The sequence below is a fragment of the Stenella coeruleoalba genome, assembly GCF_951394435.1.
Source record: "Stenella coeruleoalba genome assembly, chromosome: 14".
Lineage (NCBI taxonomy): Eukaryota > Metazoa > Chordata > Mammalia > Artiodactyla > Delphinidae > Stenella > Stenella coeruleoalba.
Genome location: NC_137160.1, coordinates 48,897,371 through 48,923,948, shown reverse-complemented (window position 1 = coordinate 48,923,948; position 26,578 = coordinate 48,897,371). Strand labels below are relative to the sequence as shown.

General features: G+C 40.9%; 1 protein-coding gene across 1 annotated transcript in view; it reads left to right on the top strand.

Moving 5' to 3' along the window:
* Positions 1–26,578, top strand: part of LOC307197462 (uncharacterized protein) — a 520,611-nt gene that overhangs the window by 310,708 nt on the left and 183,325 nt on the right. The gene's annotated exons all lie outside the window — the stretch shown is intronic.

Here is a 26,578-nt window from a genome sequence, read left to right as displayed (position 1 = left end):
CGTACAGAGGGTCTCCCATGAGCCAGGGCAGCTTGCTGGACGATGTTTTCTTCACCAAGATGGGTGATGATGGTTAAACCCATATGTGGGCTTCTGGGCAGCACTCCCCACTGGGGAGACATATATGCGAACACATTAATGTATATATTTAATTAGGTTATAATCTATTGACCATAGATACTAAGGCACTGAGCAAGCAATTAACAGAACAGCTTTGACTAAATACAGTTAGCACTAAATATAGTTGGTTAATTGGTATTTAATATGCTTATTAAATGTCAATTAAGTATCTTTAGCAATGAATTGGTACCTAATTAACTTACTACAGCTATCCTGTTACTTGACATTTGAACAGCTAAATATTCTCTACAAGTTTAATGTTTTAATAAGAAACAAATTATCCATGCATTTGCTCATGAATTTTTCCGTTAGTTTAATGGGATTTAAATGTATCTCCCAACTTGGATACATGTTTTTCTTATAATCAACTGGTATTTTACATTTCAGACTGATTTAAAACTTGAAAGGCTGATTCCATGAGAAGAAAAAGCTGTAGAAGTCAGAAACCCTGTGTTTTGATCTTAGTTCTACCACTGACACCCTGTGTTATCTTACATATATTATTTCACTGCTCCTGAGATTCAATTTTCTCATCTGCTGTGTGGTGTTAAGAATAAAAGTTACAATTATTGTAAAAATGAAGTTATATAAAGCATAGGAAAGCACTTAAATAAGCAAGACATCTTCTTCAAATTTATTATTAAAAATTCTTAGGAGGGCTTCCCTGCCGGTTGAGAGTCCGCCTGCCGATGCAGGGGACACGGGTTCGTGCCCCGGTCCAGGAAGATCCCACATGCCGCGGAGCAGCTGGGCCCGTGAGCCATGGCCGCTGAGCCTGCGCGTCCAGAGCCTGTGCTCCGCAACGGGAGAGGCCACAGCAGTGAGAGGCCCGTGTACCGCCAAAAAAAAAAAAAAAAAAAATTCTTAGGAAGGTTGTGTGCAATCATTATATTGACTGAATCTTCATAGTTATATACAAATCTTAAGTTAATTTGTTTTTGGAATAGAAATCCAATGTGATCATTTTCTGAACTGTCCCTAAAGTATAACATAAACTTGGCCTTATTAAACCTGCGGCTGCTGAGCTACCTAGGTTGCTCTTCACAACATGCACGCCTTCCTCTTCTGGCCGTTTGCCTCTTCTGGGTCCTGCCCATGATCCCATTTACTTCATGGGTTTGAGCAGGTAGCAACCTGTTGGTCTTTTATCCAGAAATTGTTGGTCTATGACTATGGCTCTATCTCAGTATATGCTGTGTTTTAAATTTTATGTTTACTTACCTGTTTTATGGTCTCAACGGAGCTCTATGTCAATTCTGCTATTTACTTGTCTTTGAAGGCCAGTTGATGATTTATAATCTTAGTAGCTTTCTTATGTCTGTTGATAACACACAGCAATGCAAGCACTGTGTTTCCACTTATATTCACTTGTTTTACATCTTCTACACTTCATAAACAAGGCTTCTTGTATTAAAAACTCTTGCAATAATTTTAATGCCAATTACTCTATCTTGGTTCACTACACCGGAACCTTCACATTCGTCAAACATTTACTTTACTTCAGCTATAAATATGACAAATTAAGTAGAAAAGAGTTGCTGGATGTGTCTACCTTAGATTTTGTTGTTGGGCTTTTTATAAATGATGTGGTGGCTTGCAATTATTCTATTTTTCAAAATTTTTATTGTTTCAAACTATGCCCATTATTGCTGACTAATTTATAGAGGTTGCAGTTGTGGTGGCTTAACCCAGTTTTATTTCCAGGGCAATATACATTGTTGAAGTTAATTGTTCCCTAACCACTTTTTCCATATGGCAGAGTGAGTCTCTCTGTGATAGCTCTGGAATGATTTATCTAACATTTTGTCATTTTCCCTTCGATATTGCTTAAGAAGTCTCCTGCATCTTTGTTGAGCCATAGCATACTACCAAGTGAATATATTAAAACTGCTATCTCAGACCCACCAATTGCCTTAATTTTATCGCCTGCTTTGAGATTAGTTTGTAATATTTTCTCCAGAAGTGAACTAAATGTTATTATCTTTATTACCACTGTTGATGCTATTGTTACACAGGTGCAAAAATATTCTTATCTCTGGTATTTCTGAATCTTCCCCTATGGACCTACGGTTAGTGATTAGTGCTACGTTAGTCATTCATTGACATATATGGAGCTCCAGAATTCGTGCTGGAAACGATTGCAGACTTTCAGTTAGAAGTCTAACTTCACACTGAAGTTAGCAGAAACAGAGGGTTTTATGCTACCTCAAAAGGCTGAGACAGTATAGTACAGCGTGTAAAGCTAGACTCAGAGAGACACAGGCTCTTATCTGTATCCCATTAATGGTGGAAAGTGACTCTTTGCTTCGACTTCTGCATCTGCAAATAGGAGAGAAAAAAATAATACTTACCTTGTAGGGCTGGTGAGGTGTTATAGGGAGAGTTTAAAGTACCTAGTGTGACACATTGCAAATGATAAGTTCTCAAGAAAAGTCAGCTGTTATTGAAATAGAATGCTTTTCTAAGATATCTCAATATTAAGTATGATTTAAGCAAGTGGAAGAACAAGAAGACCCTTTTTAAAGTATCCTATTGCTTTATTAACATCCCAGCAAAAAGATAGTAAATGACAGCAAGTCTGTGAGCTGAGTATGTGTGCTGTCCGTGAAAACATTAGGTACAGAGCACCTGGCCTTTTATTGATGCTTCCTTAGTCAACAGAAGAAAAGCAAAGAGAATGAAAGGGAATTTATTCCCCTACCCCTATATAATGAACTGTCCTGACTGCATTGTTTGAAACACAGTGAGGAAGGTTTGATATCTGTAGAGCACATTGTGTTGTGAAATCATTGATGTATGTATTCTAAGTTGAGTATATCAGGCCACTAGAACAAAGACATTCCAATATCCACGTCAAGATGATAACTGGATTATTTAGATGTCAAAAGTACAAAGTGTGCATTAAACCACTTTATGCCTCGGTATAATGAGATCCTGTATAGGAGACGTATACATACTAGTCCTGCATAAGTCAAACAAATAAACGTGATCTGCACTTGGGCAATGGTGCAGGACAAGCACTTATGAATCAGACACTTTAATTCAAACAGAGCTGGGCTCACCAAAGCTGGCTGGCAAGATAGAGCTTTTGCATGTGTACTTAAACTGGCATGTGTCAGTTCCTTCACTGGGGTTTTTACGTCAAAAAGAGAACTACTTTATAGAACAGGCCATCAAGTGGAATCCACATCACTTTATCACTTTTCACTCTGAGTTTATAACAGAAACACACACACACACACACACACACACACACACACACACACACACACACACACACACACACACACCCATCCTGGGAGTAACCTTAAAGCAATTCAGTGACTGAATGTCAAGCATCTGCTGTGGCCAGGCAGGCCCTGTGCTAGGCTCTAGGGAACCAGAGATGAGGAAGACAAGGAGTTTGTGATCTAGCAATGGAGACAGAAGGCTTATGTATATTCCTTCCCGCAGTGTGATTCGTGCAATACCAAACAAAGGGCTTTGGGAGCGCAGAGGAGGTAGCAGGAGATTCTGCTAGGCAGCTGGGGTAGGGGGTGCAGAGAAAGAGAGGAACATGTTGTTGAAGAAAGTATATTATCCAGTTTCTAAAACATACTGATATTTATATTTCATAATCTACAGACTTTCAACACCAGTACCTGTGGAGTTTGAACCCTTGGTTTATTCTGGTTTATTCTAAACGTGGGGACAGACTTGTTCTTATTGCTACCAAAAGTGACTGTAACTTTCAGTAAAGATTGAAACTGGATAGAAATGAATTGAAAAGTCATCTTGGTGAAACTCTTTACTTCTTTCTTCAAATTTGTTGGCTGTTATATCAAAGTGAGTGGTTATTTGAATGTTAAATCGAGGAATTTGCAACTTAGAAAAGTTCCTGGTATCATATGCTTGTTAAAAGCTTAACTAATTTCTCACAACGGCCCTGAAAATCTAGTTACAGTTGACACGTATTGACAAATTCTGGTCTTAAATATTCTCACCCTCAAAAATAATCACAATTATTAGTATTATTATTTAAAGAGTAAGTTCACATAGATTATCCATTCATTCCTCCCCTTCTCCCGCCCAGGGTTTTTCAAGTACGTGAACTATTGCAATAGCATACCTACTTGGTATCTGTTTCCAAACGTTTCCCATCACATCCATTTTCCACACTGCCTTCAAAATATGCTTTCCAAAAGACAGATCTCTTCATACCACTCTCTTGCTTAAAAACCTTCTCTGATCCCTAATGCCTAATAGAACAAAGCTGAGACAGCTTGTCTAGGTGTTCAAGACCATTTATGATTTGTCACCAACGTAGCTTTCCTGCCTCATGCTCTGCCAACCTTGGTGGTGCTCTCCAATCATGCCTAACCACTTACTGTTCTTTCAGCCTGTCTTGCCCTTCTTGGCACCCCTGCCTTGGCGCATGTTTCTTTATCCTAAAGCCCTCTTGTCTGATTTTCTGCCATTTGAACTTGTACTTTAAGAGCCAGCCCGATGATTAACTTTGTGAAGTTTTCCCTGACTTCACTTTTAAAAGTTAATCTGATGCAACCTTAACACATGCACATAATTCTATGGAAGTGCATGTACGTATTTCTGTTGGAGTAGGTGTCCCATTGTGCTGTAATTATTCATTTATGAGCATCTCTCTCTCTTAATTAGAATCACTTTAATAAGCATCACCAGAACAGGACGATATCATTCATGTTTATATAGCCAGTACATATTGGAGGACTTCGTCCACAAATACACAGTATATAATCAAGTATCATTATCCTTATTTCACGAAAGAAGGATCTGGTGCTCAGAGAGGTTTGCAGACTTGCCTGAGGTCATCAGGATCATGAGCAGAAGAGCTAATGCCAGACCCTCAGCCATACTTCATAGTGCCAATTACTCACCACATGTCTACAGATTTCAGGTTTCCTAAGAGTCATCATTGAGAGATTGATTCTTTTGTTTACTTAACAGACTATTATAAGCACTATATTAGTTTTCTGGGGCTGCCATAATAAAGTACCACAGACTGTGTGGCTTAAACAACAGAAATTTGTTTGCTCACAATTCTGGAGGCTGGAAGTCCAAGATCAAGGGTGGTTTCTTCTGAGGCTTCTCTCTTTTACTTGTAAATGGCCATCTTTTTCTGATGTCTTCACAGGGTCTTCCCTCTATGTGTGTCTGTGTCCTAATTCCCTCTTCTTATAAGGATACCAGTCATATTGAATTAGGGTCCGCCCTAATGACCTCATTTTTGACTTAATTATCTCTTTAGAGGGTCTGTCTCCAAACAGTCACATTCTGAGGTACTGGTGGGGTAGGGTTTCAGTATACAAATTTGGGGGGACACAGTTCAGCCTGTAAGAGGTACCTTGGTAAGTGCTAAGCTGGGCAAACTTTGAGGCAGACCCCACTGATGTTCACGAGTTGGCAGCCCATCTCACATTTCCCTTTTCATTGACTCTCTGGCATTTGGGGTAGTGGAGGAGACATAAGAGAAACTGCTGACACAGTTAACTCCTTCGACAGTTAATTAACAGAGGAGATTATTCATCTCATTTCCTCATTTCTTCCTGCTCACTGTCAACACCTCCAGCCATCTCGGGGTCTTTTGTTCTAAAAGTCAGGATCCCTATGTAAGAATGTCTTTCCTAACATTTGGATGACTTAATAGAGTAATGCCACCTCTGTATTTATGACTTCCCCCATCATTTGTGCTCCGGCTGCAAATGGTTAATATTGTAAAATCAGTGAAGTAAGGAAATCTGCCAAAATTTACAAAGCAAAAACAGGAGGGCAGCACAAATTGGAAATTCCTTCCCCTAAGTACCCAAGTCCTTTTCTTAATGCTGTGAATCATGGGATAAGAGATTTTAGGTAAAAGCTGGAAAGTTTCCTCTTTATACAGTCAAAAGCCAAGATTTCTCATGCTTTTCTGAAAGAAATATATCCTGTAAATGCTGACAATATCGGTCACAGCCTTAATGCCCACATAAAAGAGCGATTGTGAGACAGACACCTTCCCCCAGTCGTCTCTTTGGGTTTCTCCTGTGTTGCTACCACTTTTAAATCATCACGCACTTTCTTCTCTACGGCAAAAGTGCTCCCAGGAGGACTAAACATCTAAAACGTCTTCTCCCAGGGTCTTCTTCTAACTCAATAAGAAAGTTTAAAACTCCTGACAAAGTCTCCTGTCTTTTTCTCCCTTCATGTTCCCTTCAGCATCTTCCTTTTCTGTTTCCCTCTGTGATGTGATGTATTACAGATTCAGAAATACAATGTTGTGTGAATCCTGGAGAACTCAAAGAACAAAGAGGCAATGAGCAAACACACAACACACTCTCTGAAACGATGGAGCTCCAGACAAGGTGCGAGGGGCTGACCTTGACTAGTTGGATTCAGGGTGCAAAGATCAGCCACAGGGAAATTTTACCAGAGGAATGCAGGCATAAATAAGACCTATAGTGTTCTAGAAAAATCCAGCCGTATTCCCTGTGTACTAGCTTGACACTTCCATGACTGTTTCTGTAGCATTCTTTCCCTAGGACTTTTTTCCATGTGTTTATTACATTTCAGCTTATGTTGAAACGTGCTGTTTCTTCTTTTTTTTTTAACATCTTTATTGGAATATAATTGCTTTACAATGGTGTGTTAGTTTCTGCTTTACAACAAAGTGAATCAGCTATACATACACATATATCCCCACATCTCCTCCCTCTTGCATCTCCCTCCCTCCCTCCCTATCCCACCCCTCTAGGTGGTCACAAAGCACCGAGCTGATCTCCCTGTGCTATGCGGCTGCTTCCCACTACCTATCTGTTTTACATTTGGTAGTGTATATATGTCCATGGTACTCTCTCACTTTGTGCCAGCTTACCCTCCCCCATCCCCATGTCCTCAAGTCCATTCTCTACGTCTGTATCTTTATTCCTGTCCTGCTCCTTGGTTCTTCATAACCAATTTTTTTTAGATTCCATATATATGTGTTAACATATAGTATTTGTTTTTCTCTTTCCTACTTCACTCTGTATGACAGACTCTAGGTCCATCCACCTCATTACAAGTAACTCAATTTCGTTTCTTTTTATGGCTGAGTAATATTCCATTGTATATAATGTGCCACATCTTCTTTATCCATTCATCTGTCGATGGACACTTAGGTTGCTTCCATGTCCTGGCTATTGTAAATAGTATTGAAATGAACATTGTGGTACATGATGGTTTCTGAATTACGGTTTTCACAGGGTATATGCCCAGTAGTGGAATTGCTGGGTCATATGGTAGTTCTATTTTTAGTTTTTTAAGGAACCTCCATACTGTTCTCCAGAGTGGCTGTATCAATTTACATTCCCACCAACAGTGCAAGAGGGTTGCCTTTTCTCCACACCCTCTCCAGCATTTATTGTTTGTAGATTTTTTGATGCTGGCCATTCTGACTGGTGTGAGGTGATACCTCACTGTAGTTTTGATTTGCATTTCTCTAATGATTAGTGATGTTGAGCATTCTTTCATGTGTTTGTTGGCAATCTATATATCTTCTTTGGAGAAATGTCTGTTTAGTTCTTCTGCCCATTTTTGGATTGGGTTTTTTGTTTTTTTGATATTGAGCTGCATGAGCTGCTTGTAAATTTGGGAGATTAATTCTTTGTCAGTGGCTTCACTGGCAAATATTTTCTCCCATTCTGAGGGTTGTCTTTTCATCTTGTTTATGGTTTCCTTTGCTGTGCAAAAGCTTTTAAGTTTCATTAGGTCGCATTTGTTTATTTTTGTTTTTATTTCCATTTCTCTAGGAGGTGGGTCAAAAAGGATTTTGCTGTGATTTATGTCACAGAGTGTTCTACCTATGTTTTCCTCTTAAGAGTTTTATAGTGTCTGGCCTTACATTTAGGTCTTTAATCCATTCTGAGTTTATTTTTGTGTATGGTGTTAGGGAGTGTTCTAATTTCATTCTTTTACATGTAGCTGTGCAGTTTTCCCAGCACCACTTATTGAAGAGGCTGTCTTTTCTCCTTTGTATATTCTTGCCTCCTTTATCGAAAATAAGGTGACCATATGTGCGTGGGTTTATCTCTGGGCTTTCTATCCTGTTCCATTGATCTATATTTCTGTTTTTGTGCCAGTACCATACTGTCTTGATTACTGTAGGTTTGTAGTATAGTCTGAAGTCTGGAAGCCTGATTCCTCCAGCTCCATTTTTCTTTCCCAAGATTGATTTGGCTATTCGGGGTCTTTTGTGTTTCCATACAGATTGTGAAATCTTTTGTTCTAGTTCTGTGAAAAATGCCATTGGTAGTTTGATAGGGATTACACTGAATCTGTAGATTGCTTTGGATAGTATAGTCATTTTCACAATGTTGATTCTTCCAATCCAAGAACATGGTATATCTCTCCATCTGTTTGTATCATCTTTAATTTCTTTCATCAGTGTCTTATAGTTTTCTGCATACAGGTCTTTTGTCACCTTAGGTAAGTTTATTCCTAGGTACTTTATTCTTTTTGTTGCAATCGTAAATGGGAGTGTTTCCTTAATTTCTCTTTCAGATTTTTCATCACTAGTGTATAGAAATGCAAGAGACTTCTGTGCATTAATTTTGTATCCTGCTACTTTACCAAATTCATTGATTAGCTCTAGTAGTTTTCTGGTGGCATCTTTAGGATTCTCTATGTATAGTATCATGTCACCTGCAAACAGTGACAGTTTTACTTATTCTTTTCCAATTTGGATTCCTTTTATTTCTTTTTATTCTCTGATTGCTGTGGCTAAAACTTCCAAAACTGTGTTAAATAATAGTGGTGAGAGTGGAGAACCTTGTCTTGTTCCTGATCTTAGTGGTAATGTTTTCAGTTTTTCACCACTGAGAACAATATTGGCTGTGGGTTTGTCATATATGGCCTTTATTATGTTGAGGTAAGTTCCCACTATGCCTACTTTCTGGAGGGTTTTCATCATAAATGGGTGTTGATTTTGTCGAAATCAAACAAAATTTGATTTAGATGATCATCTATTTAGATGAGCATATGGTTTTTCTCCTTCAATTTGTTAATGTGGTGTATCACATTGATTGATTTGCATATATTGAAGAATCCTTGCACTCCTGGGATAAACCCCACTTGAACACAGTGTATGATCCTTTCAATGTGCTGTTGGAATCTGTTTGCTAGTATTTTGTTGAGGATTTTTGCATCTGTGTTCATCAGTGATACTGGTCTGTAGTTTTCTTTCTTTGTGACATCTTTGTCTGGTTTTGGTATCAGGGTGATGGTGGCCTCATAGAATGAGTTTGGGAGTGTTCCTCCCTCTGCTATATTTTGGAAGAGTTTGAGAGGATAGGTGTCAGCTCTCCTCTAAATGTTTGACAGAATTCGCCTGTGAAGCTATCTGGTCCTGGGATTTTTTTGTTGGATGATTTTTAATCACAGTCTCAATTTCAGTGCTTGTGATTGGTCTGTTTATATTTTCTATTTCTTCCTGATTCAGGCTCAGAAGGTTGTGCTTTTCTAAGAATTTGTCCATTTCTTCCAGGTTGTCCATTTTATTGGCATATAGTTGCTTGTAGTCATCCCTCATTATCCTTTGTATTCTGCAGTGTCAATTGTTACTTCTCCTTTTTTCATTTCTAATTGTACTGATTTAAGTCTTCTCCCGTTTTTTCTTGTTGAGTCTGGCTAATGGTTTATCATTTTTTTTTATCTTCTGAAGGAACCAGCTTTTAGTTTTATTGATCTTTGCTATTGTTTCCTTCATTTCTTTTTCATTTATTTCTGATCTGATCTTTATGATTTGTTTCCTTCTGCTAACTTTGGGGTTTTTTTGTTCTTCTTTCTCTAATTGCTTTAGCTGTAGGGTTAGGTTGTTTATTTGAGATGTTTCTTGTTTCTTAAGGTAGGATTGTATGGCTATAAACTTCCCTCCTAGAACTGCTTTTGCTTCATCCCATAGGCTTTGGTTCATCGTGTTTTCAATGTCATTTATTTCTAGGTATTTTTTGATTTCCTCTTTGATTTCTCCAGTGATCTCTTGGTTATTAAGTAGTGTATTCTTTAGCCTCCATGTGTCTGTATTTTTTACAGATTTTTTCCTGTAATTGATATCAAGTCTTATAGCATTGTGGTTGGAAAGATACCTGATATGATTCAACTTTCTTAAATTTACCAAGGGTTGATTTTGTGCCCCAAGATATGATCTATCCTGGAGAATGTTCCATGAGCACTTGAGAAGAAAGTGTATTCTGTTGCTTTTGGATGGAATGTCCTATAAATATCAATTAACTCCATCTTGTTTAATGTATCATTTAAAACTTGTGTCTCCTTATTTATTTTCATTTTGGATGATCTGTCCCTTGGTGAATGTGGGGTGTTAAAGTCCCCTACTATGATTGTGTTACTGTCAATTTCCCCTTTTATGGCTGTTAGCATTTGCCTTATGTATTGAGGTGCTGCTACGTTGGGTGCATAAATATTTACAATTGTTATATCTTCTCCTTGGATTGATCCCTTGGTCATTATGTAGTGTCCTTCTTTTTCTCTTATAATAGTCTTTATTTTAAAGTCTATTTTGTCTGATAGGAGACTTGCTACCCCAGCTTTCTTTTGATTTCCATTTGCATGGAATATCTTTTTACATTCCCTCACTTTCAGTCTGTATGTGTCCCTAGGTCTGATGTGGGTCTCTTGTAGATAGCACATATACAGATCTTGTTTTTGTATCCATTCAGCCAGTCTGTGTCTTTTGGTTGGAGCATTTAATCCATTCCGTTTAAGGTAATTATCGATATGTACGTTCCTATTACCATTTTCTTAATTGTTATGGGTTTGTTTTTGTAGGTCCTTTTCTTCTTTTGTGTTTCACATACACACTCACAAAAAGAGAAAAAGGAAAAAAATATATATTTCGTTGCTCCCAAAGTCCACCTCCTCAATTTGGGATGATTCGTTGTCTGTTCAGGTATCCCACAGATGCAGGGTACATCAAGTTGATTGTGGAGATTAAATCCGCTGCTCCTGAGGCTGCTGGAAGAGATTTCCCTTTTTCTTTGTTCGCACAGCTCCCGGGGTTCAGCTTTGGATTTGGCCCCACCTCTGCATGTAGGTTGCCTGAGGGCATCTGTTCTTTGCTCAGACAGGACAGGGTTAAAGGAGCAGCTGATTCAGGGGCTCTGGCTCACTCAGGCTGAGGGAGGGAGGGGTACGGAGTGCGGGGCGAGCCTGCGGCGGCAGAGGCCGGCGTAATGTTGCACCAGCCTGAGGCTCGCCGTGCGTTCTCCCGGGGAAGTTGTCCCTGGATCATGGGACCCTGGCAGTGGCGGGCTGCACAGGCTCCCGGGAGGGGAGGTGTGGATAGTGACCTGTGCTTGCACACAGGCTTCTTGGTGGCGGCAGCAGCAGCCTTAGCGTCTCATGCCCGTCTTTGGGGTCCGTGCTGATAGCAGCGGCTCGCGCCCGTCTCTGGAGCTCGTTTAGGCGGTGCTCTGAATCCCCTCTCCTCCTGCACCCAAAACAGTGGTCTCTTTCCTCTTAGGCAGATCAAGACCTTTTCCCAGACTCCCTCCCAGCTAGCCGTGGCACACTAGCCCCCTTCAGGCTGTGTTCATGCCGCCAACCCCAGTCCTCTCCCTGGGGTCTGACCTCCAAAGCCTGAGCCTCAGCTCCCAGCCCCGCCCACCCCGGTGGGTGAGCAGACAAGGCTCTCGGGCTGGTGAGTGCCGGTCGGCACGGATCCTGTGTGCGGAAATCTCTCCGCTCTGCCTTAGCACCGCTGTTGCTGCGCTCTCCTCCGTGGCTCCGAAGCTTCCCCCTCCGCCACCCGCAGTCTCCGCCCGCGAACAGGCTTCCTAGTGTGTGGAAACCTTTCCTCCTTCACAGCTCCCTCCCACTGGTGCAGGTCCCGTCCCTATTCTTTTGTCTCTGTTGTTTCTTTTTTCTTTTGCCCTACCCAGGTACGTGGGGAGTTTCTTGCCTTTTGGGAAGTCTGAGGTCTTCTGCCAGCATTCAGTAGGTGTTCTGTAGGAGTTGTTCCACATGTAGACGGATTTCTGATGTATTTGTGGGGAGGAAGGTGATCTCCACGTCTTACTCTTCCGCCATCTTGAAGGTCTACCCTCAAACGTGCTGTTTCTTATGTCTCCATAAGCATTCTGTTTCTAAACAGGCTTTGCCACTTTTAGTTGCTTTAAGAAGCCCTTGATCATTCTTTCCTCTTCTTTGCTTTCTGTATTAGTGAGACTACCCTCTCCCCTTGTTGGAGAGGCTGTAACCGAGGAATTGGGTGACTGGTTATTGGACCTTCTGGTGTCAGCTTAAGAGAATAGTGGGGAGCAGGTGGGGGAGATAAAAATAGAATTTATAAGTCTGATAAGGGCTCCTGGCAGGAGACTAACCTTAACAGGGTAAGATGTTTACTTATGGATTTTAATATTTTGAAAAGTAACCAGCGCGAACTGAGACTAAATAAAAGTTCTATAAAGGAAACCACAGCCCATGCTGAGAATCATCCCAATAGTCTCTCCTTCTCTTGGCTGTGAATCTTTCTGCTTCCCTCTGACCAGCTTGAGAAATGTCTGAAGTAGGAATTGGTGGGAATTGCCACCCATGCCAGAGGCCGGGGGAATTTACGGTACCCAGGAGGGGGCTTACGCCTTGCGCAGCAGCTGATAGGGCAGAGGTGGGGCTACATCAGGAGAGAGGGAAGTGTTTCAAAGGCAGAGTGGCTTGGGGTGGAGAGAAGGGGTTACAGGAAAAGAAGCCATCTCTGTAGAGCTCTCCTGTGGATTCTGCCTGGAGAATCCACACAGGGGTTTCCGGAAAAGCTGAGCCCAGGGCTCCTTTACGGTACAACGGGATATGTTGACTTGACCAGGGGGAGTATCTTTCCCAAATATTTGCATTCCCCTCCCTCTCCTCTGTGGTTTTGTGTCACTGGAAACTTTTGCTCACAAGCTTCTTGTGACTTATCTGTAGTTGTAGCCCAGCTGAGTTGCAAACCACATGTTTGATCTTGGACACGTCATTTTTGCCCCTCAGGGCTCAAGTTTCCTCATTTGCAAAACTGGGATGACGGTACCTACTTTGCAGGCTTGTTGTGAGGGTTCAATAGAACAGCAAAAGGACCACTGGTCTGGTATGCAGTGGGCACTCAATGTGTGTTCGTTATTGAGACCAGAGATGGTTTTCCTCCCAATCCTGCCTAGCATGTAGGCCCATTCCCTGTATACCCTCAGCAAACGTTAACTAAAGTGTGCCATGAAGCTACACCTTTGAGGACCAACAATCCCACATATGGGGGTTTTCCTGTTTCCTGACACTCCCCTCATCACTGCCAGATTCCCCATACATACACCTTCCCTCCGGCCACTTGGGAACAACTGTTTATTTGAACTTAGCTCTGGTTTCATTCCTCTCTGATGCTCCCTCTGCCTGGAACATACTGTCCCATCTGTACCCAGTTAACTCCACATCCTTGAAAAGTCAGCTCAAATATCCCTTCCTCTGGGAAGCTTTCCCTAACTCTGGCCCCCCTTTTCTGTGCTGTCACAGCACAAATGACACCCTGGTGTCTGGTCGAGATAATTGTTCTTCTGCCCCATGAGCCCGAGGGCACCCCTTGTGCACTATTGTGTCCCCAGGACCTGAACAAGGGACTAAGGTATGGTGGGCACCCAGGAAAGGGCTTTTGATGACACAACGCAGGGCTGCATGAATGCATGTGACAATGTTGCTCTTTAATAGTAATGGAGTTTGAGTCATAAGCTGAAGCATGTGTCAGGAGATAGGACCATGACCGTAGTCCCCTGAGTCCAAAGCACCTGGAGTGTGTGGCCACAGGAAGGTAGAGAAGGATTCTGGAAAAGAACTCCTCCTCTTCTCGCAGAAGAGGAGTTATTCAGAAAATAGAAGCACCCGACTTCTTGCCAACGGAAGAAACTGCAGGAAAGGATACTCTCAGTTCCACCCGGTACTACCTCCCTTAGCATTATTTGTGGGAATAATGCATGTGGCACCGTCAGAGCAACATGGATGGGTCCCTGGGGATGCCCCAGCCTGGCTCCGGGTCTGCAAATCCCTGACTGTTGAGAACGACCCGGGGCATACCTTGCTTTCAGGAATCACTGCAAATAGAATGTGACTATTATGATAATCAATTAATAATCCATTGGTTTAGTAATCTTCCCTTGTAGAAAACCTGCTGAAACAATGATGAATTGTGCAGACTCAACCAGGGCCGAAAGATGATAGAGGGGGGAAGAAAGTAGCTTTGCAGTTTAAACACACACAGAAAAAGAAAAAGGAAAAAAAAAACTTGGAAACCAAATCCCCAAGCCTGGCTGTCTCCGGAAAATGAATTCCACAGGCACCGGCTCCACGATGTTTTATCGAATGTGCTTTAGACTTGTAGGTGATGCATTGTCCCTCAGAGTCATTAAAAGGAACCCAGATAGCTGTAACGCGGCTCAGCTTCTAAGAAGTGCAGACTGTCCACACTTGTACTTCCACACAATATACGGTTGTTGTTAGATGTGCACATCCCCACATGCTGCCTGGATGGGGGCCTCTTTGTCCTTTATTCAGATGCGGGATAAGGATGCCTTTAGCACAGCACAATGACAGCCATGCTTCCGCACTCAGAGCCCAAGCACGAGACAGAAGCGAAAAGTTCCTTTGTTCCTAACGCAGTGTTCCTCTTTTGTCATGCGGGCCCCCAAAACTAAGGTACATGCAGGCCATTTTAAAATGATTTGGATAATTTCTGAAAAACGTAATCTCTCCTAATTTGGGGGGTAAGTAAGCCTGTTAGCAAAGCTTTACAGTCTGTTGTTGTGGACACCGTACACTGAAGGCATTTAGGGCTGTGCTTAGGGAAAAAATATCCATGTGGGTTTGTATTTCATTGAAAACAGAATGGTCACTATCCAGAGTGCAGATGACGGCTCCCTTTGTGACACTGCTTTGGGGGTCCAACAAAAACCCTGCCCTGTCTACAAAAGACACGGGCCAAGAAACGCTCGAGGGAAAGCTTCGCTGAGACTTAGGCTCCAAGGAGGCAGCTTTGGGCATTTTGTGTGCAGGACGCTGGACCTCAGAGCAGGCTCTCGCTTCATTTTTTTTGGCAAAGAGGGCAGCGAACATTGATGATTGAAGATTTGCCCGAATGGAAGCCAACAGGGTGGCAAAGTTTATTGATTCCCCCGAAGCCCCGGCCCCCAGGGAGTGCCTGATTACATCTTAATGTTTTTCTAATGTGCCTCAGCATTGCAGCTGTGGACATTCCTTGACAGAGAAACCGTGCAACATGGTGTACATGTGGGCGGGGAGGGTCATTCGTGTGCCCTGGAGCCCCAGCTTCTCCTGGAACATCTGAAGAGGAAGGCAGTATTTTAAGACTCTACTTCTGAGTAGAGCCCTGTTGTTTTGCATACTTACCTTCTTGTCCAGACTGACAAGTCGACCTGCCGTGGCGTGTGGGTGTGAGGGATCGTGTGCTGAAATGATGACACGAGTGTTCTTCTCCATTCCTGTCATGAGCAGTTGCAGAGTAAACAATTTTCACCGTCTATTCCAAAGACTTTTGTTTTCTCATTTACAACCTACAGATTAAAACGGCTGAACTTAACACATCTTTGCATAAAAGCACATCTTAACGATTTATTTTTAAAGCACGAGATTATCATCATTATTATTTCCTTCCACCACCCACTTCTGGTGACACTTAAACCAACAACTCTATGGGAGGGACCAGCAGATGTCACTGTAGTTCTGTTCATTCATCTTTTCTCTTGACGGGATTCTAGTTCTATCATTTTGGCCTCAGCCGATCACATTTCTTATTTAATCAAAGCATAATGCATCATAACATTTGTAATTCATGTTGTTGTTATTCTTTCATTGTGTGCGGAATTGGATACATATCTTTGCAAACAGAGGTGCAAGCTAAAAATAGCCCAGACACCCCCAGTGAGGTGTGGAAATCAAAGGCCCTGCTGGAGAGTCATGATAAGACACAGGGACAAAAGAGCAGGGAAGGGTGTCTGCACACTGACGCTTGGTTCTGATGGACAATCTCAGTATTAAAGACGACACATTCCCTTCATTCTTACAGAGGGCCTCCAGGGAGCGTCAGCCAGGGGCAGTGCCGGGTGTGAGGGCAGGTCCCCCGTCAGGGTGGCTGGGGACCATCAGTAGAGGAGAAGGAGAGCAGGAGCTGGAGATGAGGTGAGTCTTTGGGAGTGAAGTCCCTGGCACACAGCATTCTCTGCATTGAAAAAATCTTTGCCCTCTTGGGTGAAAAGAAAGATCCATGTGTTAACTTCAGGGTCGTTGTTTGGCTGAAGGTACCACGTAGTTTCTGGAAGGTTTGGTGTTTGAGGGAGAGATGTTGACCACACAAGAAAGAGAGTAGTATGATCTGCTTGCCTGTGTTCTCCTTACTGATAGAAAGTGTTGAATTGAAAAAAATCAAAAAGGGCTTTTTTTTAGAAATAATTGAATTAATCTTTGGGAGAAAAGGAAAATTTGTGGTACTTATTTATGCTAACTTTGTATTTAACTCAAGTGAAGAACAAGGATATCATTCCATCACAGAGACTGGACTTAAGCACAGATGACCCAGGAATAAGTAAATGAAGCCCTAGAGACTGTGAACGAAGCCACTCTAATGGAATAAGCTATCTTTTAAGAGACTTTATTATATCCCCTCTACTGCCCATATCATTCAGTACCACACTAGCTGGGATTTTATGGACTGGCATCCTTCCTAGGTGGACACGTGATGGAAAGGCTGTGTCTGGGATGAAGCTTTTGTGCTCAGCCCTCCCACCAATCAGCACTCCCTACACATATACACAGCTGTTGAGTAAGGAGTTGGATTATTTGATAATATAGCCAGTCCTAGTTCTCCTCCACAGTTTGCTATTTTGACTTAATCTTCATCCAAAAGCTCAAGCCAAAGCCATCCTTATAAAGCAAGATTCTCAGTTAAGCATTTTTCTTCCCCTTTCTCTCCTCCTCCTCTTTCTTTTAAAGTAGGCAGCCTTCAGAATGGCTGCCAAGGGTCCATTATTCACACCTTTGCGTAATCCCCTCCTACACTGCGTCAGCGTTGGCCTATGTGGCCAAAAGAATATGGCGGAAGTGATGGTGTGTAACTTATGAGCATAGATGATGAAAGACCTCGTGGCTTCCACCTTCCTTCCTGGCTCACTCAGCTGGCATATTACGAGGACACCCAACAGATTATGGAGAGCCCCAAGGGGAGAGAACTGAGGCCTCCTGCCAACAGCTGCCACTTACTTGCCAGCCATGGGAGGGAGCCACTTTGGAAGAGCTCTTCCAGCCCCAGTCAAGCCTTCAGATAACTGCAATTCCAGTTGGCACCTTGACTACAACTTCATGAGAGACCCTGAGTGAAAATCATCCAGCTGAGTTGCTCCCAGTGAAACTGTGAGAGATTATAAATATTTTTCATTGTGTTAGATAGCCAGGGCCAGGGTGAGGCAAGCCTAGGGTACAAAAGTTAAGGAGGCACTCACTCTTAGGGTCATGTAAGTGCATGGTCACAAGCCATCATCCCAGATCTGTTGTTTTAAGTCATTAACTCTTGGGGTAATTTGTTACTAAGCTATAGGTAAGTGATATATTCTTCTTCTTCTCCTTCGTTGCTGAGTCCCATTCAGTGAGGCTCAGTCTGACCTCCTAGAGGTTTGTCACTTATTTCTCTTCAGGCTCCCTGTTACCAGAAGCCGTGCTGTCCCTAACCTCTTAGAGATACCTCCTTTTGATTTAGAGTCCAATATCGTAGTCCTTTTTGCCAGTCAATTAATTTAGAAAACAAAAGAACCACAACCATGGTGCATTTGCTACTTTTCTAGTATTGATACATACTAATGGCACCTTTATCAGGTGCTATCATATCAAGATGATATTAAGCCTCTCTCTTACCTCAGGTTGTGATAGTCAAGAACATTTTTCACGATGTGAAACAATGGGTTTGTGGTTTAGGACACAGCCTGGAGTCATGGGGGATGAAGTAATAAAGTTAATGTAGGTCAGTAAGAACCAAAGGCTTTTCAGTAAACACAGGGTGACCAAAGAGAAAGACTTTAATGAGAGGATCAAAGAAAAACATCTAGTTGAAAACCGGATAGCAGCTAATTTTGACACTTGCTCACACATGAACAGAGATTGATAGATGCTACTGGGTTGGGTGACTTTAAACTTTTCTGCTCACCTCCTGAATATATCAACACACTCAACAATGCCAACAATAACGCACCTTCTCAACCCATTTTTTTTTTCTGATTTCAGAAGATTTATGGGAATCTAGAGTTTTAAATGAAAGACAGGCCATTTATTTTATTATTTTGCCTTTTGGCAAGTTTGAATTTCTCTGTATTTCTTTTAGTTAAAGATCATATTTCCACAAACAAAACACAGTTCAGGAGTCCTTTTAGATCCATTTACACTACTGAGGTGTTATGGAATACAGTCAAATATTATTCAGACCGATGATTACTTAGACAATGTAAAATATAAGAATATTTTTAAAATTAAATTCTGCTCAGGTATGCTAAGAGTTGATGAAAATAAAATTGAGGACCAGCATGTTCTTTCTCCACTGAAAGACAGAACTATCAGTGTACTATCAACTGTTAAGAAAAAGGAAACTCCTAGCAAACACTGAATTTGATTATAATAACTAGTAATAATAATAATAATGATGAGCAGAAGCAAGAAGAACTACAATCCTGCAGCCTGTGGAACAAAAGCCACATTCACAGAAAGATAGACAAGATGAAAAGGCACAGGGATATGTACCAGATGAAGGAACAAGATAAAACCCCCAAAAAACAACTAAATGAAGTGGAGATAGGCAACCTTCCAGAAAAAGAATTCAGAATAATGACAGTGAAGATGATACAGAACCTTGGAACAAGAATGGAGGCAAAGATTGAGAAGATGCAAGAAATGTTTAACAAAGACCTAGAAGAATTAAAGAACAAACACCTAGAAGACTTAAAGAATAAACAAACAGAGGTGTACAATACAATAACTGAAATTAAAAATACACTAGAAGGAATCAATAGCAGAATAACTGAGGCAGAAGAACGGATAAGTGACCTGGAAGACAGAATGGTGGAATTCACTGCTGCAGAACAGAATAAAGAAAAAAGAATGAAAAGAAATGAAGACAGCCTAGAACACATCTGGGACAACATTAAACATAACAACATTCGCATTATAGGGGTCCCAGAAGGAGAAGAGAGAGAGAAAGGACCTGAGAAAATATTTGAAGAGATTATAGTCAAAAACTTGCCTAACATGGGGAAGGAAATAGCCACCCAAGTCCAGGAAGCGCAGAGAGTCCCAGGCAGGATAAACGCAAGGAGAAACATGCTGAGACACATAGTAATCAAACTGACAAAAATTAAAGACAAAGAAAAATTATTGAAAGCAACAAGGGAAAAATGACAAATAACATACAAGGGAACTCCCATAAGGTTAACAGCTGATTTCTCAGCAGAAGCTCTACAAGCCAGAAGGGAGTGGCATGATATATTTAAAGTGATGAAAGGGAAGAACCTACAACCAAGATTACTCTACCCAGCAAGGATCTCATTCAGATTCGACGGAGAAATCAAAAACTTTACAGACAAGCAAAAACTAAATGAATTCAGCACCACCAAACCAGCTCTACAACAAATGCTAAAGGAACTTTTCTAAGTGGGAAACACAAAGGAAGAAAAGGGCCTACAAAAGCACACCCATAACAATTGAGAAAATGGTAATAGGAACATACATCTAGATAATTACCTTAAACTTGAATAGATTAAATGCTCCAACCAAAAGACACAGGCTCGCTGGATGTATACAAAAACAAAACCCATATATATGCTGTCTACAGGAGACCCACTTCAGACGTAGGGACACATACAGACTGAAAGTGAGGGGATGTAAAAAGATATTCCATGCAAATGGAAGTCAAAAGAAAGCTGGAGGAGCAAGTCTCCTATCAGACAAAATAGACTTTAAAATAAAGACTATTATAAGAGAAAAAGAAGGACACTACATAAGGATCAAGGGATCAATCCAAGGAGAAGATATAACAATTATAAATATATATGCACCCAACATAGGAGCACCTCAATGCATAAGACAAATGCTAACAGCTATAAAAGAGGAAATCGACAGTAACACAATAATAGGGGGGAACGTGAACACCTCACTTACACCAATGGACAGATCATTCCAACAGAAAATTAATAAAGAAACACAAGCTTTAAATGACACAATAGACCAGATAGATTTAATTGATATTTGTAGGACATTCCATCCAAAAACAACGGAATGCACTTTCTTCTCAAGTGCTCACGGAACATTCTCCAGGATAGATCATATCTTGGGTCACAAATCTAGCCTTGGTAAATTTAAGGAAATTGAAATCGTATCAAGTATTTTTTCCGACCGGAATGCTATGAGACTAGTTATCAATTACAGGAAAAGATCTGTAAAAAATACAAACACATGGAGGCCAAACAATATATTACTAAATAACCAAGAGATCACTGAAGAAATCAAAGAGGAAATCAAAAAATACCTAGAGACAAATTACAATGAAAACACAACGATCCAAAACCTATGGGATGCAGCAAAAGCAGTTCTAAGAGGGAAGTTTATAGCAATACAAGCCTACCTCAAGAAACAAGAAAAATTTCAAATAAACAACCTAACCTTACACCTAAAGGAACTAGAGAAAGAAGAACAAACAAAACCCAAAGTTAGTAGAAGGAAAGAAGTCATAAAGATCAGAGCAAAAATAGAGAAATAGAAACAAAGGAAACAACAGCAAAGATCGATAAAACTAAAAGCTGGTTCTTTGAGAAGATAAACAAAATTGATAAACCATTAGCCAGACTGGGCAAGAAAAAGAGGGAGAGGAGTCAAATCAATAAAATTAGAAATGAAAAAGGAGAAGTTACAACAGACACTGCAGAAATACACAGCAACCTAAGAGACTACAAGTAACTCTATGACAAGAAAATGGACAATCTGGAAGAAATGGACAAATTCTTAGAAAGGTATAGTCTTCCAAGACTGAACCAGGAAGAAATAGAAAATATGAACAGGCCAATCAAAAGTAATGAAATTGAGACTGTGATTAAAAATCTTCCAACAAACAAAAGTCCAGGACCAAATGTCTTCACAGGTGAATTCTATCAAACATTTAGAGAAGAGCTAGCACCCATCCTTCTCAAACTCTTCCAAAAAAATTCAGAGGAAGGAACACTTCCAAACTATTCTATGAGGCCACCATCACGCTGATACCAAAAGCAGACAAAGATACCACCAAAAAAGAAAATTACAGACCAATTTCACTAATGAATATAGATGCAAAAATCCTCAAGAAAATACTAGCAAACAGATTCCAACAACACATTAAAAGGATCATACACCATGATCAAGTGGGACTTATCCCAGGGATGAAAGGATTCTTCAGTATATGCAAATCAATCAATGTGATACACCACATTAACAAATTGAAAAATAAAATCCATATGATCATCTCAATAGATGCAGAAAAAGGTTTTGACAAAATTCAACACCGACTTATGATAAAAACTCTCTAGAAAGTGGGTACAGAGGGAACCTCCCTCAACATAATAAAGGCCATATACACAGACCCATAGCAAACATCATTCTCAATGGTGAAAAACTGAAAGCACTTCCTTGAAGATCAGGAACAAGACAAGGATGTCCACTCTTACCACTATTCTTCAACATAGTTTTGGAAGTCCTAGCCACGGCAATCAGAGAAGAAAAAGAAATAAAAGAAATCCAAGTTGGAAAAGAAGACGTAAAACTGTCACTGTTTGCAGATGACATGATAGCATACATAGAGAATCCTAAAGATGTGACCAGAAATCTACTAGAGCTAATCAATGAATTTGGTAAAGTTGGAGGATACAAAATTAGTGCACAGAAATCTATTTCATTCCTATACACTAATGATGAAACATCTGAAAGAGAAATTAAGGAAACAGTCCCATTCACCATTGCAACAAAAAAAATAAAATACCTAGGAATAAACCTACCTAGGGAGACAAAAAACCTGTATGCAGAAAACTGTAAGACACTGATGAAAGAAATTAAAGATGATACAAACAGATTGAGAGATATACCATGTTCTTGGATTGGAAGAATCAATATTGTGAAAATGACTATACTACCCAAAGCAATCTACAGATTCAATGCAATCCCTATCAAATTACCAATGACATTTTTTGCAGAGCTAGAACAAAACATCTTAAAATTTTTATGCAGACACAAAAGACCCCAAATGGCCAAAGCAGTGTTGAGGGGAAAAAAAAAACGGATCTGGAGCAGTCAGGCTCCTGGACTTCAGACTATACTACAAAGCTACAGTAATCAAGACAGTATGGTACTGGCACAAAAGCAGAAATATAGATCAATGGAATAGGATAGGATGCCCAGAGATAAACCCATGCACCTATGTTCACCTATGTTAATCTATGACAAAGGAGACAAGGATATACAGTGGAGAAAAGACAGTCTCTTCAATAAGTGGTGCTGGGAAAACTGGACAGCTACATGTAAAAATTGAAATTAGAACACTCCCTAACACCATACACAAAAATGAACTCAAAATGGATTAGAGACCTAAATGTAAGACCAGACCCTGTAAAACTCTTAGAGGAAAACATAGGAAGAACACTCTTTGACATAAATCACTGCAAGATCTTTTTTGATCCACCTCCTAGAGTAATGGAAATAAAAACAAAAATAAACAAATGGGACCTAATGAAACTTAAAAGCTTTTGCACAGCAAAGGAATCCATAAACAAGACCAAAAGAAAACCCTCAGAATGGGAGAAAATATTTGCAAATGAATCAACGGAGAAAGGATTAATCTCCAAAATATATAAACAGCCCATGGAGCTCAATATTAAGAAAACAAACAACCCAATCCAAAAATGGGCATAAGACCTAAATAGACATTTCTCCAAAGAAGACCTACAGATGGCCAAGAATCACATGAAAAGCTGCTGAGTATCACTAATTATTAGAGAAATGCAAATCAAAACTACAATGAGGTATCACTTCACATCAGTTAGAATGGGCATCATCAGAAAATCTACAAATAACAAATGCTGGAGAGGGTGTGGAGAAAAGGGAACCCTCCTGCACTGTTGGTGGGAATGTAATTTGATAAAGCCACTTTGGAGAACAGTATGGAGGTTCCTTAAAAAACTAAAAATAGAATTACCATATCACCCAGTAATCCCACTACTGGGCATATACCCAGAGAAAACCATAATTCAAAAAGACACATGCACCCTAGTGTTCATTGCAGCACTATTTACAATAGCCAGGTCAGGGAAGCAACCTAAATGCCCATTGACAGATGAATGGATAAGGAAGAAGTGGTATGTATATACAATGGAATATTACTCAGCCATAAAAAGGAACGAAATTGGGTCATTTGTAGAGATGTGGGTGGATCTAGAGACTGTCATACAAAGTGAAGCAAGTCAGAAATAGAAAAACAAATATCGTATATTAATGCATATATGTGGAACCTAGAAAAATGGTACAGATGAACCAGTTTGCAGGGCAGAAATAGAGACACAGATGTAGGGAACAAACATATAGACACCAAGGGGGGAAAGTGCCCAGGGCGGGGTGGGGTGGTGGTGGGATCAATTGGGAGATTGAGATTGACATATATACACTAATATGTCTAAAATGGATAACTAATAAAAACCTGCTGTATAAAAGAATAAATAAAATAAAATTCAAGAAAAAAGCTATTATGATATCAAACCCTTATATAAGCTTGTGAAAATTTCCTATAGAAGAAAAAAAAATGATGCTGATAATAATGAAACAAGTGGAAGGAGGAAGAGGAAGAAGAGGAGGGGGAAGAATAAAAGGAGAAGGGGAAGTGGAAGAGGAAGAAGAGGAGGGGGAAGAATAAAAGGAGAAGGGGAGTGGAAGAGGAAGAAGAGGAGGGGAAGAATAAAAGGAGAAGGGGAAGTGGAAGAGGAAGAAGAAGGGAAAGAAGGAGAAAAGAAGTAGAAAAAGAAGAAGAAGGAAGAGGAGGATGAGAGGGAAGCGGGGGAGGGAGGAGGAGGGGGAAGAGAAGAAGCAACAGTACCAGCTAACATTTATGGAGCATTAACCCTCCAGGCACTGTTTTAAGTGCTTTACATGTATTAGCTTATTTAATACTCACAAAAACTCTAGTGAGAGAAACTATTTTTATCCACATAATACAAGAGGAAACAGAAATTGGTTAGCTAGAGATCCCATGGACAATAAGTGGCAGATTCAGGAAGGTTATTCTCGAGGTTCCCAATGAGGCACTGTTAGTGTCCTTAGAAATCTTGTTAATGTCCCTCAGTTCTGTTGTTGAGGTCCTGAGCATGGTCACTTCTAGAAGTGACGCCTTATGCAACACAACTCAATGGCCCATCGCAGCCATAACCATAAAGGCCAGAGTGGGGAGATGCGGAAGGACCTTCACTCAGGATGGGCAGAAGAAAGTGAGACCGCCACAAAAATATGTTGACAGTAGCTTCAAGCAACATGAGATGGCTTAGAGAATTTGGTAATTAGCATGAACAAAAGCATTGATTTGTTATGAGAGATACTTTTGACTGAGTAAGGGACATCATCAATGTTCTTTTTTATACCCATAGTTACGGACACCAACCACAAGGAGTCTGTAAGTGACAAAGAGCATGGGGAAGAGGTTGTTCTTTCAGCCTCTCCATATACTTGAATGACAGCTTCAGCATCAGCACTTCCACTAGAGTGTAAGCTCTTAGAAGGGAGGGACCACCTAATCTTTGGCAGCACAGTGTCTAGAACTCAATAGCCATTCAGACCTGATGTTCAAGTAGGAAGAATGATTATATACTCAGAGCCAACGAACCACAATGGATACAAGAAATAACAGAAACCTCTGGCCTCTAGGCTTTAGGTACCTGAAAGGTCTGTGTTCTGGTCCAGGCTCTGCCACCTCCTGGCTGTGCGATTAAAGAAGTTACTTAATCATTCTAAATCTGTTTCCTTACTTATGAAAAGAGAGGATTGCAACATATATTTCTTGGAGATATTTTGAAGATGCAATTATGAGATAAGAGTTGAGAGCATGAACTGTGGAACAGACTGCATGGGTTTTGAATTTTTGCCCTGCCTCTTAATTAAGTATGTAATCCTGGGAAAATTGTTTAATCTCACTTTGCCTCAGTTTCCTCATCTGTAAAACCTGATAATAATAGTACTTACCTCACGGGGTTTTTGTGAGGAGTAAGGAAGCTCAGACATATAAAATGCTGAGAACGATATCTGGCACATTAACAAGATCTGTTTAAGTGTTCCATATTATAGTTAAGTCACAGAATGCTTCTGAAGTTCAGGGCACAGTGCCTGGCACACTGAAAATGCTCAATTAATGGTTGTTATTGTGCATTTTACTGGTAACAGTCAACATTAGCTGGAAGGAGCAGGGGCATCTAATGTGAAATGTGAATGAATTGCAAATGGCTACATTGTTGCAATTTTAATAATGCTATTGTCTATTTCCTGTGAGTGACACTAAATTAAACTGTTGGCTCATCAAGTGGCTGTTTCCTGGGATTTTTGAGTTTCTTTAACATCCAGTAGCCCTTCTGGCTAATGTCACATGTTGATTTGTTAGTGATGATCATTTACTGATGATCAATGTTGAACCTTAGTCACAGTACAAATATCCTCTGTGCTTTACGGGCTGTATATTTGGAACTTTAGCAACCCTTATCTGAGGGGACTCTTCCTTAAAGGCACACATTCTGATTTTATTGTGCCCATTTTTCTCAAATGTAATTTTTTCCTACAGAGCCAGGGCTGGCAGAGGTATTGCAGAATCACAAGGTGGGAGACCTTTAGACCCGTCAGAAGAGCCAGTGGGGTCAGAGCTCTGTCTCTCCTTCTGTCTTTCCTAGCAGGAGTGGTTTCCCAGGTCCTTGTTCTCAAAGGACCAACAGGGTCGGGCTTGTTCTCAAACGCTGTCTCTCCTTTTCGCTCCGGCTGGCTGTCGGAAGGACTCACCCCCGGTTGCTTGTCAGGTGCAGGCTTTTGGCAACCTGGAGGCAGGCTCAGTGGAAGGTCATGTTTCCGACCATGGCATGGCCGTTGACAGGAAGGGCTGGCATGTATCACATCTCAGCGGCCAACCAGGTGATTGCTTTCCCGAAGGTGGGAACAGGTGCTTCTCCCATGTCTCCACTGTGCCTCTTTTTCTCCAGTCAGGCTATTTGGTGAGTTGCCCTTTGGTAAAATCCACTTAGATGGTGCCTGGCAGGTAGGCATTTTATGCCACTCGGAGGCAGCTGTGAGTGCTGGTCTTGGCATGAATAGATCGCCAGTCATGCCTGTCCGGGGCCTGCACAAACCTTTCCCTCAAACCAGCCCATGT